Source organism: Carcharodon carcharias, chromosome 9 (assembly GCF_017639515.1).
Source record: "Carcharodon carcharias isolate sCarCar2 chromosome 9, sCarCar2.pri, whole genome shotgun sequence".
In the NCBI taxonomy this organism is placed as follows: domain Eukaryota; kingdom Metazoa; phylum Chordata; class Chondrichthyes; order Lamniformes; family Lamnidae; genus Carcharodon; species Carcharodon carcharias.
This window is the reverse complement of record NC_054475.1, coordinates 69,516,206-69,529,416: the sequence shown is the minus strand read 5'-3', so window position 1 is coordinate 69,529,416 and position 13,211 is coordinate 69,516,206. Positions and strand designations below refer to the sequence as shown.

Sequence of the window (13,211 nt, the reverse complement as noted above, 5' to 3'; positions counted from 1 at the left end):
AAAAGAGTATCAAGAGTTCAAATCTCACAATGGGAAACAATGTAACTTCATCTGAAACAGATGGGAACGGGTTTGTACTCAAAAGAGTTACAAAACCAATTTAGGCTTGGCCTAAATAGCCAAGTGGTTAGGTACTGGGCTTGTAACCCTAAGATCAAGAGTTCAAATCTCACAATGGCAAACTATGAAACAATGTAACTTCATCTGAATAGGAACAGATGGAAACGGGTTTGTACTCGAAAGAGTTACAAAAGAAAGAGATTTAAAAGATTATCAAGAGTTCAAATCACCCAATGGCAAACTATGAAACAATGTAACTTCATCTGAAACAGATGGAAACGAGTTTGTACTCGAAAGAGTTACAAAGGGAATCAAGTTTTAGGCTTGGCCTATAATAGCCAAGTGGTTATGGTACTGGGTTTGTAACCCCAAGATCAAGAGTTCAAATCACCCAATGGCAAACTATGAAACAATGTAACTTCATCTGAAACAGATGGAAACGAGTTTGTACTCGAAAGAGTTACAAAGGGAATCAAGTTTTAGGCTTGGCCTATAATAGCCAAGTGGTTATGGTACTGGGTTTGTAACCCCAAGATCAAGAGTTCAAATCACCCAATGGCAAACTATGAAACAATGTAACTTCATCTGAAACAGATGGAAACGAGTTTGTACTCGAAAGAGTTACAAAGGGAATCAAGTTTTGCTTGGCCTAAATAGCCAAGTAGTTATAGTACTGGGTTTGTAGCCCCAAGATCAAGAGTTCAAATCTCACAATGGCAAACTATGAAACAATGTAACTTCATCTGAAACAGATGGAAACAGGTTTGTACTCAAAAGAGTTACATGCCTGGTCAGCACTTTTGCTTGGCCTAAATAGCCAAGTGGTTATGGTACTGGGTTTGTAACCACAAGATCAAGAGTTCAAATCTCACAATGGCAAACTATGAAACAATGTAACTTCATCTGAAACAGATGGAAACGGGTTTGTACTCGAAAGAGTTACATTGAATTTAAAAGATTATCAAGAGTTCAAATCTCACAATGGCAAACCATAAAACAATGTAACTTCATCTGAAACAGATGGAAATGGGTTTGTACTCGAAAGAATTACTGATGTTACTTGCTTGGCCCAAATAGCCAAGTGGTTATGGTACTGGGTTTGTAACCCCAAGATCAAGAGTTCAAATCTCACAATGGCAAACTATGAAACAATGTAACTTCATCTGAAACAGATGGAAATGGGTTTGTACTCGAAAGAGTTACATCTTCTAGGCTTGGCCTATAATAGCCAAGTGGTTATGGTACTGGGTTTGTAACCCCAAGATCAAGAGTTCAAATCACCCAATGGCAAACTATGAAACAATGTAACTTCATCTGAAACAGATGGAAACGAGTTTGTACTCGAAAGAGTTACAAAGGGAATCAAGTTTTGCTTGGCCTAAATAGCCAAGTAGTTATAGTACTGGGTTTGTAGCCCCAAGATCAAGAGTTCAAATCTCACAATGGCAAACTATGAAACAATGTAACTTCATCTGAAACAGATGGAAACAGGTTTGTACTCAAAAGAGTTACATGCCTGGTCAGCACTTTTGCTTGGCCTAAATAGCCAAGTGGTTATGGTACTGGGTTTGTAACCACAAGATCAAGAGTTCAAATCTCACAATGGCAAACTATGAAACAATGTAACTTCATCTGAAACAGATGGAAACGGGTTTGTACTCGAAAGAGTTACATTGAATTTAAAAGATTATCAAGAGTTCAAATCTCACAATGGCAAACCATAAAACAATGTAACTTCATCTGAAACAGATGGAAATGGGTTTGTACTCGAAAGAATTACTGATGTTACTTGCTTGGCCCAAATAGCCAAGTGGTTATGGTACTGGGTTTGTAACCCCAAGATCAAGAGTTCAAATCTCACAATGGCAAACTATGAAACAATGTAACTTCATCTGAAACAGATGGAAATGGGTTTGTACTCGAAAGAGTTACATCTTCTAGGCTTGGCCTATAATAGCCAAGTGGTTATGGTACTGGGTTTGTAACCCCAAGATCAAGAGTTCAAATCACCCAATGGCAAACTATGAAACAATGTAACTTAATCTGAAACAGATGGAAACGAGTTTGTACTCGAAAGAGTTACAAAGGGAATCAAGTTTTGCTTGGCCTAAATAGCTAAGTGGTTATGGTACTGGGTTTGTAACCCTAAGATCAAGAGTTCAAATCTCACAATGGCAAACTATGAAACAATGTAACTTCATCTGAAACAGATGGAAATGGGTTTGTACTCGAAAGAGTTACATCTTCTAGGCTTGGCCTATAATAGCCAAGTGGTTATGGTACTGGGTTTGTAACCCCAAGATCAAGAGTTCAAATCACCCAATGGCAAACTATGAAACAATGTAACTTCATCTGAAACAGATGGAAACGAGTTTGTACTCGAAAGAGTTACAAAGGGAATCAAGTTTTGCTTGGCCTAAATAGCTAAGTGGTTATGGTACTGGGTTTGTAACCCTAAGATCAAGAGTTCAAATCTCACAATGGCAAACTATGAAACAATGTAATTTTGGGCTTGGCCTAAAAAGCCAAGTGGTTATGGTACTGGGTTTGTAACCCCAAGATCAAGAGTTCAAATCTCACAATGGCAAACTATGTAACTTCATCTGAAACAGATGGAAACGGGTTTGTACTCGAAAGAGTTACTGATGTTACTTGGGCTTGGCCTAAATAGCCAAGTAGTTATGGTACTGGGTTTGTAATCTCAAGATCAAGAGTTCAAATCTCACAATGGCAAACTATGAAACAATGTAACTTCACCTGAAACAGATGGAAACGGGTTTGTACTCGAAAGAGTTACTGATGTTACTTCTCATTAATTCCTGACTGGTCCCCTAAGATGTCAGTCATTTGTGGGAACATTCTTCTAATATCTTTTCCCTGTTATTTTATTACATTTATAGCTTTCCAGTAAGTTACCACAAGGTAATTTGTGTGTCTGTTTACTTGTGATAAGAGGATGTGTGGAGTCACTTCCTAATGATTCATGTTCTGGCTCATTGTCCCAAAAGACCCAACTGATGCATCTTTGGTGTTCTGGAAAGTTCAAATGCCTATATGTAACTACTGATACCTGAAATAAGTTTCTTAAAAAATAACTAAAAGTCCAAGAGCTACACAATCTTAAACGAGTACAACAATTACAAAATCACTATACTATATATAAAATCATTATATAGATGATTGATGTGTTAAGGCTGAGGTAGTAAGATACACATTACAAAATACCATAATGCATCACATGTTCATACGTAATAAAAGTCACAGAAGCTGCATAACTACAACACTGATTAGGAACTGATAAAACCCAAAAATCTGTTGCATACTCTGAAGGAAAGTGACTGTTTCTCTTTAAGGCATTACAATGTTACATTAAAAAGCCAATACAATTTAAGGCATAGAACTCTGGTTTGAGACGTAAACCTATTTTACTTTACACTACAGAGAAACACAGCATAATAAGTTCAACCACTTCCCAGAGTCTAATCTCTACAGCATTTCTACAGCATTTGCTTTTACAAATAAACTACAAGAGACCTCCTGTGTTCTCTAATCAAGCCATAAAATGTAACAGTACAGTGAGTTTTCTTCAACATTTGTCCTGTTGTAAAATCATAAAACGTAACCTTACTTTGGCCTACGGCAGACTTGTCCAACGTCCAGCCTGTGGAGGGAGTTTCCAAAATGCCAGGAAGTGTAGTGGAAGATTCGTAAAGAAACTGCTCATGCAGTCACAAGCTGTTACTCTCCTGTGTTTGTTGCTGATAGGCTCAAATGTGGAAGAGGAGCACTCTGTGATTGGAGGAATAGGAATACTGGCAGCAGCGAAACAGAGGCATTAGAGAGAAAGTGTTGGGCGGGGGAGTGAGCCACTCGCTTTGGGCCGGGCGGGGGAGCTATTCACTCTGGGCCGGGCGAGGGAGGGAGCGACTCGCTCCGGGCCAGGCGGGAGAGGGAGCCACTTGCTCCTGGCTGGGCGGGGGAGGGAGCCACTCACTCCGGACTGGGCCAGGCGTGGGAGGGAGCCACTCGCTCTGGGCTGGGCGGGGAAGTGAGCCACTCGCTCTGGGCCGGGCGAGGGAGGGACTCACTCCGGTCCGGGCGAGGGAGCGACTTCCTCCGGGCCAGGCGCGGTTGGTGGGGAGCCACACGCTCCGGGTTGGATGGGAGAGGGAGCCACTCGCTCCAGACCGGGTGGGGGAGGGAGCCACTTGCTCCTGGCTGGGCGGGTTAGGGAGCCACTTGCTCTGGGCCACACGGGGGTGGAAGCCATTCGCTCCGGGGCCCGGCGGGGTGCGGGGGGAGCCACTTGCTCTGGGTTGGACGGGGGAGGGAGCCACTCGCTCCAGGCCGGGCCGGGCGGGGGAGGGAGCCACTCGGTCCGGGCCGGGGAGCAACTCACTCTGGGCCAGGCCAGGTGAGGAAGGGAGAGACTCACTCCGGGCCGGGTGAGGGAGCGACTTACTCCTGGCCGGGGGAGGGAGCCACTTGCTCTGGGCCACGCGGGGGTGGAAGCCATTCGCTCCGGGACCGGGAGGGAGAGGGAACCACTTGCTCCGGGACCGGGAGGGAGAGGGAGCCACTCGCTCCAGGATGGGGATGGGGAGGGGGAGGGAGCTATTCGCTATGGGTCAGGAAGGGGAGAGAGCCACTTGCTCCGGGAGGGGGAGGGAGCCACTCGCTCCAGGATGGGGAGGGGGAGGAAGCTACGGGCCTGGAGGGGGGAGGGAGCCATTCGCTCTGGGAGGAGGGAGGGAGCCACCCGCTCTGGGAGGGGAAGGGGGAGGGCGCCACTTGCTCCAAGTCAGTTGGGGAAGGAATCACTCACTCCTAGCTGGATAGGGGAAAGAGAGACTCGTGAGCATGAGAGTCTTGTATTGATGAGGGTTTGAGTATGTGCGTGGGGTTCATTCACAGTCTCTCTCACTCTCACCCCCACACCAACACAGTATCACGGTGGGTGAGGGTGAGTGAGCATCAAGAGATTGGGAATGAGCCTGACAACCAGACCTGGATCCCCCTCACACTCTAATGGTGAACTTTATTAATTGCTCTTTATCTATTTATTGTTTTGGAATTGTTTTAACTTTGCTTAGCAAGTTGCTTCCTTTGTTCATGCCACATCTTTATTTTGAAATTCACTTTTCATGTCATGTCCAACCTTATCTCTGAAAGTTGCACATCGGCCTCTTGAGAGAGAAGAAAACGGAAATGTGCTCCCCGGCCCCCCGACTGAAAAGGTTGGTCTCACCCGGCCTAAGGCAAAACGGCAGACAGTTAAAGACAGGCTCTCATAGCGCCTTACATATTAGGTTAATTGACTGATACACTGACTCCTTGATAATTTAATATTATTAAACATGGATTTCCCTACAAACACTATGGAACGATAGATGAGCTTTCACACTATTTGGTGCATACTATGGGCCTTGGGAGCAAAGGTGAAAGAGGAGCAAAGTTGCAGGCAATGTATAGAAAGATTCAAAGAACTACTGAGTAGTGATAATGGGGAGTTAATTATCCTAATAAGGACTGGGATGGTAATACGTCAAAGACGGGAAGGATTCCTGAAATATGTACAAGAGAACTCCCTTGACCAGTGTTTTCCAGCCCAATGAGGCAGTCAAGCTCTGGGGATTGAGATTGGACAAGTGGCTCAGATTTCAGTGGAGGAACATTTGAAATTTTGTGACCGTGATTAAAAAGTTTGAAAAGGGTGGATTGACATCAATAACTGGTAGTTAAAATAAGGTTATGATCCTGGACTAGACCCCCAAGCTTTGGGTATGCTCTGGTTAGCGACTAGCACCTTTTTGTTTAGAGTAGACAAAATTTGAGACCCCAGGAACCTTAGAGAGCAAAGCCACAAGATTCCATGATATTTGAACAAACAAAATAAACTTTACAAGATCAGAAAAATAAAACAATTTACAATATCTATCTTATAATCTAACATTCAGCGTTAATGAGGTAAATGTGAATTAAGAGGTAAACTGTGGTCTAACACCCACATTGCATATTAAATAGCAAATGCAACCAAGAATTTCTTAACATCCCACCAAGACTACAGGTTCCACTGTGAATTATGCAATCTTGTTAAAACTCTGTCCCCCTTATGAGGGATTGCAAGTCTTCACTCTGTTTTGAAGATCAAGTCTTGAAAATTGCCCCAAAAGGCACTTAAACTGCCTCAACAACTGCTCACTTCCCAGGGTTTCAATCTTGTCTCCCAAGACTATTTTCCCTGGATTCCAGAGTCTGCACTCTAGCCAAGCAGAATACCACTGCTCCAAAAGGTTATGTTTGTCCCAGTGGCCTGCAGGATGGAGTCACAGACCTTCTGATGCCTTTTCAGCTCTCCAGGATTACTTGGAGCCTGTCAATCGCAGCACATTTAATCCTTGAAGCCTCTTTCTTTGCTCCTCTCTCTAGTGGTTTATCTTTGCTCCTCTCTAATGGTTTATTGGTACATGGGACTTAGGAATGGATCTTCCCCACCCCCCCTCCTATCTCTGGGCCTCCTCCACACCCCTCCTCAACCCCCCCCCAGCTGTACCTGGGCCTCCACCCTACTCCTCCTCTCGCTGGCTGCTATCCCCTCTCCTCTCCCTTGGCCCCCCTCCCCAACCCCCTCCCTGGGCCGCCTCCCGCCCCTCCTCTCCCTGCCCCTTCATGCTGAACCAAATGTTTTGTAAGTTAGAGGATAAGTTTTTGTTTTAAAGTAGTGCAGGCTTTGAAATTTTGAACACTGATCCAGAGTTGTTTAGAAGCATGTGTCTAGTGTGTAGAGGTCTGACCCTGGCCATGCAAACCAGAGCTTGAGTTTACTCCCACCCTGGCAAGTGGCGACAGGTGCTGGGGTGTCACTGGAATGTGACCTCAACGTAGTGCTGAGAGTTTGGTGAGGTTAGGGATGAGGTTTTAAATAGTTCAGGAATTTGTGGTAAGATTACTAAAGTACATAAAGGAAAATAAATAATTGAATAGAATAATTATGTAATTATTTCATGGGATGTTGGCATCGCTGGCTAGGCCAATTAATTAAAACACATAAGGATGGCAGGGTAGGTATATGTCCAGGGCAAACATGTCTGCAGTAAGTGTGCAGCTTGAGGAGCTTCGGCTCAGAGTCATTGAGCTGTAGGCTGAGTTGCAGACACTGCGAGGCATCAGGGAAGGGGAAAGGTACCTGCACGCTTTGCACCAGGAGGTAGTAACATCCCTTAAGATAGGGTCTTCTGATTTGGAAGATGGTCAGGAACAGGAGGGTGTGACTACAGCTGAGGCAGGTAAGGGGATGCAGAGGGCAGGAGTGTGAGCCCCTGCAATTGTCCAAAAGATTTGAGGTTCTTTCAGTTTGTTTGGATGGGAGTGGGGGCTGCAAGGTGGGTAAGCTGACTGACCATGGCACTGTGATACAGGAAGCCATTCAAGTAGGGGGAACAAAAATGGAACTAATGGTAATAGGAGATAGTATTCTGAGGCAGATTGACACTGTTCTGTGTAGCAAGAAGTGAGAGTCCAGATGGCTATGCTGCCTGTCTGGTGCCAGGGTTCAGAACATGGGCTGGAGAGGAACTTGTGGGGGGGGTGGAGAGAGAGGGTCCAGTTGTCTTGGTCCATGTGGGTACCAACAACATAGGCTGGATGAGGAAAGAGGTTCTGCATAGTCAGTATGAGGAGCTAGGCACCGAATTAAGAAGAGAGTACAAATCGAAGAGTGAATCAGCAGAATAAGGCTAGATGTTACAAAAATAATAAAAGGACAAAACTAAAGGCTCTGTATCGGAATGTATGTAGCATTCAAAACAAAACGGATGAACTGATAGAGCAAATAGAAATAAATAACTATGATTGGATTAGAGAGACATAGCTACAGGATGATATAGGCGGGTGACGTAGATTGGAACCTGAATATTGAAGGGTATGTGATATTTAGGAAGGACGGGAAGTTAGGAAAAGGTGGAGGAGTGGCTCTGTTAATTAATGATCATATGAGCACATTGGAGAGGGATGACCTAAGTTCAGGAAATCAGGATGTAGAAGCAGTTTAGGTAGAGATGAGAAATGACGAAGGCAAGACGTCAATTCTGGGAGTGGGGGAATTTAATCTACATTTTTTTTATTCATTCGTGGGATGTGGGCTTTGTTGGTTGCACCAGCATTTATTGCTTATCCCTAGTTGCCTTTGAGAAGGTAGAGATGAGCTGCTGCCTTGAACCGCTGCAGTCCGTGTGGTGTGGGTACATCCACAGTGCTGTTAGAAAGGGAGTTCCAGAATTTTGACCCAGTCACAGTGAAGGAATGGCAATATATTTCCAAGTTAGGATGGTGAGTGACTTGGAGGGGAATTTCCAGATGGTGGTGTTCACATGTATCTGCTGCCCTTGTCCTTCTAGATGGTAGTGGCTCTGAGTTTGTAAGGTGCTGTCTAAGGAGCCTTGATAAGTTCCTGTAGTGCATCTTGTAGATGGTACACACTGTGCGTTGGTGGTGGAGGGAGTGAATGTTTGTGGATTTGCCAATCAAGTGAGCTGTTTTGTCCTGGATCATGTCAAGCTTCTTAAGTGTTGTTGGAGCTACACTCATACAGGCAAGGGGGGAGTATTCCATCACACCCCTGACTTGTGCCTTGCAGATGGTGGGCATGCTTTGGAGAGTCAGGATGTGAGTTTTCATCGCAGGATTCCTAGCCTCTGACCTGTTCTTGTAGTCACAGTATTTATTTGGCTAGTTCAGTTTCTGGTCAGTGATAACCCCCCCTGGATATTGATAGATGGTGATTCAGTGATGGTAATGCCATTGAACGTCATGGGGTGATGGTTAGATTCTCTCTTGTTGGGGATGGCCATTGCCTGGCACTTGTGTGGTGCGAATGTTATTTGCCACTTGTCAGCCCAAGCCTGGATGTTGTCCAGGTCTTGCTGCATTTGGACATGGACTGTGAATGGTGCTGAACATTGTGCAACCATCAGTGAACACCCCCACTTCTGACCTTGTGATGGAAGGAAGATCATTGATGAAGCAGTTGAAGATGGTTGGGCTGAGGACACTGCCCTGAGGAACCCCTGTGGTGATGTCCTGGAGCTGAGATGACTGACCTCCAACAACACAACCATCTTCCTTTTGTGCTAGGTATGACTCCAGCCATATTTCTGGAGCCGCCTCCAGTGAGTTGTTTAATTGCCCACCACCATTCATGACTGGATGTGGCAGGACTGCAGAGCTTCGATTTGATCCGTTGGTTATGGGATCTCTTAGCTCTGTCTATCACTTGCTGCTTATGGTGTTTGTCACGCAAGTAGTCCTGTGTTATAGATTCACCAGGCTGACACTTCATTTTTACGTATGCCTGGTGCTGCTCCTGTCATTTCCTCCTGCACTCTTCACTGAACCAGGGTTAATACCCTGGCTTGATGGTAATGGTAGAGAGGGGGATATGCCAGGCCATGAGGTTACAGATTGTGTTCAAGTACAATTCTGCTGATGGCCCACAGCACCTCATGGATGCCTAGTCTTGAGTTGCTAGATCTGTTTGAACTCTATCCCATTTAGCACGGTGGTAGTGCCACACAACACGATGGAGGGTATCCTTGGCGTGAAGGTGGGACTTCGTCTTCACATCGACTGTGCGGTGATCCTACTCATATTGTCATGGATAGATGCATCTGCAGCAGGCAGGTTGGTGAGGATGAGGTCAAGTATGTTTTTCCCTCTTGTTGGTTCCCTTGCTATCTGCCGCAGACCCAGTCCAGCAGCTATATCCGTTAGGACTCGGCTAGCTCGGTCAGTAGTGGTGCTACCGAGCCACTCTTGGTGATGGACATTGAAGTCCCCCACCCAGAGTACATTCTGCACTCTTGCCACCCTCAGTGCTTCCTCCAAATGGTGTTCAACATGGTGGAGCACTGATTCATTAGCTGAGAGCAGGTAGTATGTGGTAATCAGCAGGAGGTTTCCTTACCCATGTTTGACCTGATGCCATGAGACTTCATGGGGTCCAGAGTCGATGTTGAGGACTCCCAGGGCAACTCTTTCCTGACTGTATACCACTGTGCCACCACCTCAGCTGGGTCTGTTCTGTCAGTGGGTCAGGTCATACCCAGGGATGGTGACAGTGGTGTCTGGCACGTTATTTGTAAGATATGATTCAGTGAAGGTAACTTGCAGGCTGTGCTTGATTAGCCCTCCCAATTTTGGAACTAGCCCCCACATGATGGTAAGAAGACTTTGCAAGGTCAACAGGCTGAGTTTGCCGTTGTTGTTTCCGATCCCTCGGTTAACGTCAGGTGGTCTGTCCAGTTTTGTTCCTTTTTTGAGACTTTGTAGCAATTTGATACAACTGAGTGGCTTGCTCGGCCATTTCAGAGGGCAGTTAAGTCTTACCTGATCTGGAGTCACATGTAGTCCAGACCAGGTAAGGACAGCAGATTTTCTTCCCTAAAGGACATTAGTGAAGCAGATGGGTTTTTACAACAATCAACAATGGTTTCATGGACATTGTTAGACTTTTAATTCCAGATTTTTATTGAATTCAGTTATTGATTCGAACCCAGGTCCCCAGAGCATTACCCTGGATCTCTGGATTACTAGTTCAGGGACGATACCACCAAGTCATCACCTCCCATAGACTGGAAAAATCATATGCGCAAAGGTAGCATAGATGAGTTCATAGAATGTTTTTGGGATAGTTTCTTAGAACAGCATGTTCTGGAGCCAACCAGATGGCAGGCTATTCTGGACCTGGTACTGGGCAACGAGATAGGATTAATTGATAACCTCATAGCGAAGACACCCTAGGTAGCAGCAATCATAATATGATTGAATTTTACATTCAATTTGAGGGAGAAATGAGTGGGTCCAAGACCTTTATTTATAAAAAAAACAAAAATACCTGGAAAAATTTGGCAAGTTTGACAGCATCTGCAGAGAGGGATACAGTTGACCTTTTGAGTCCGTATGACCCTTCATCAGAACTAAGACATTTGGAAATGAGATGAAATATCAGTTAGTAGAGGGGGGTGAGTGGGACAGGTAGAGCTCGATAGGGGGCCAGTGATAGGTGGAGGCCAAGAAGAGACTGCCAAAAGAGCCGGTATTTTAAAGTTAAATAAGGGCAATTATGAAAGCATGAAAGCAGAGCCAGCTAAAGTGAATTGGCAAATGAGGTTAAGGGATGGGTCAATAGATGTAGTGGCAGACTTTTAAAGGGATATTTCAGAATACACGGAATAGATATATTCCATTGAGAAGGAAAAATTCCAAGGGGAGGACCCATCATCTGTAGTTAAATAAAGTTAAAGACAGTGTCAACCTTAAAGAGAAAGCATACAGTTGTGCAAAGATGGGTGGCAGATCAGAAGATGGGGCAGAATCTAAAGAGCAGCAAAGAATGACAAAAATAGAGTATGAGAGAAAAAAGTTAACAGAGTGAGTGTTGGTCCTATAGAAAGTGCATGTGGAGAACAGATAATGGAAACTAGGGAGATGGCAGATGAACAGGTATTTTGCATCAGTCCTCACTATAGAGGATGCAAGTAACATCCTGGAAATAGCTGTAAATCAGGAAATGGAAGGAACGGAGGAACTTGGGAAAATTATAATCACTGGTGAAGCGGTATTGGGCAAATTGTTGGAGCTGTGGGCTGACAAATTCCTGGATCCTGATGGACTTCATCCTAGGGTCTTAAAAGAAGTGGCTTATGAAATAGTTGATGGGCTGGTTTTAATTTTCCAAAATTCCCGAGATTCAGGGAAGGTTCCATTAGATTGGAAAATGGCAAATGTAACTCCTTTATTCAAAAAGCGAGGGAGACTGCAAGCAGGAAACTACAGGCCAGTTAATACCTGTCATAGGAAAAATGTTAGAAGCTATCATTAAAGATGTGATAGCAGGGCACTTAGAAAAATTCAAGGCAATCAGGCAGCGTCAACATGGTTTTGTGAAAGGAGAATCATGTTATTTATTCCAATTTATTGGAGTTCTTTGAAGGAGTCAAATATGCTCTCGATAAAAGGGAACAGGTGGATGTACTGTATTTAGATTTCCAGAAAGCATTTGATAAGGTTCCATATTAAAGGTTATTGTGGAAAATTAAAGTTCATGGTGTAGGGGGTAATATATTGGCATGGATAGAAGATTGACTAGCAAACAGGAAACAGCGTAAGTATAAATGGCAGGATGTAACAAATGGTGTGCCACAGAGATCAGCGCTCAACTTCTTACAATTTATATAAATGACTTGGATGATTTGGTCGCTAAATTTGCTGATAACACAAAGAAATGTAGGGAAACAAGTTGTGAAGAGGACATAACGAGGTAATAGAGGGACGTATATAGGTTAAACGATTGGGCAAAGATCTGGAAAATGAAGTATAATGTGGGCAAATGTGAAATTGCTCATTTTGGTAGGAAGAATAAAAAAGAAGCTTATTATCTAAATGGTGAGAACTTTGAGATTCAGAGGGATCTGGGTATCCTACTACATGAGTCACAAAATGCTATTATGTAAATACAGCACGTAATTAGGAAACCTAATAGAATGTTATTGTTTATTGTGAGGAGAGTTGAATACAAAAGTAGGGAGGTTATGCTTCAGTTGTTCAGGGCTTTGGTGAGACCACATCTGGAGTACTGTGTACAGTATTGGCCTCCTTATTTAAGGAAGAATGTAAATGCATTAGAAGCAGTTCAGAGAAGGCTTACTTGACTAATACCCGGAATGAGTGGGTTTTTTTATAAGGAAAGCTTGGACAGGTTAGGCTTGTATCCACTAGAGTTTAGAAGTGTAAGAGGCAACTTGATTGAAACCATTAAGATCCTTCACAGGGTGGATGTTTCTTCTTGTGGGAGAATCTAGAACTAGGGGAGAATTATTTTCTGAGGGTAGTGAGTCTTTGAATCTCTTTCTCAAAAGGCGGTAGAAGTGGAATCTTTGAATATTTTTAAGGCAGAGCTAGATAGATTCTTGATGAGCAAGGTTGTGAAAGGTTATTGGGGTAGGCAGGAATGTGGAGTTGAGGTTACAATCATATCAGTCGTGATCTTATTGAATGGCGGAGCAGCCTTGAAGTGCCTACTCCTCATTCGTATGTATGGAAAACCACCTGGTTCCTCACTATACACCAGGGATGGACCCTGTTTCTCCGGTCCT

The 13,211-nt window shown here is 44.2% G+C and overlaps 1 protein-coding gene across 3 annotated transcripts in view; it reads left to right on the top strand.

The window, feature by feature from the left end:
* Positions 1-13,211, top strand: part of ipo9 (importin 9) — a 141,347-nt gene that overhangs the window by 71,904 nt on the left and 56,232 nt on the right. The gene's annotated exons all lie outside the window — the stretch shown is intronic.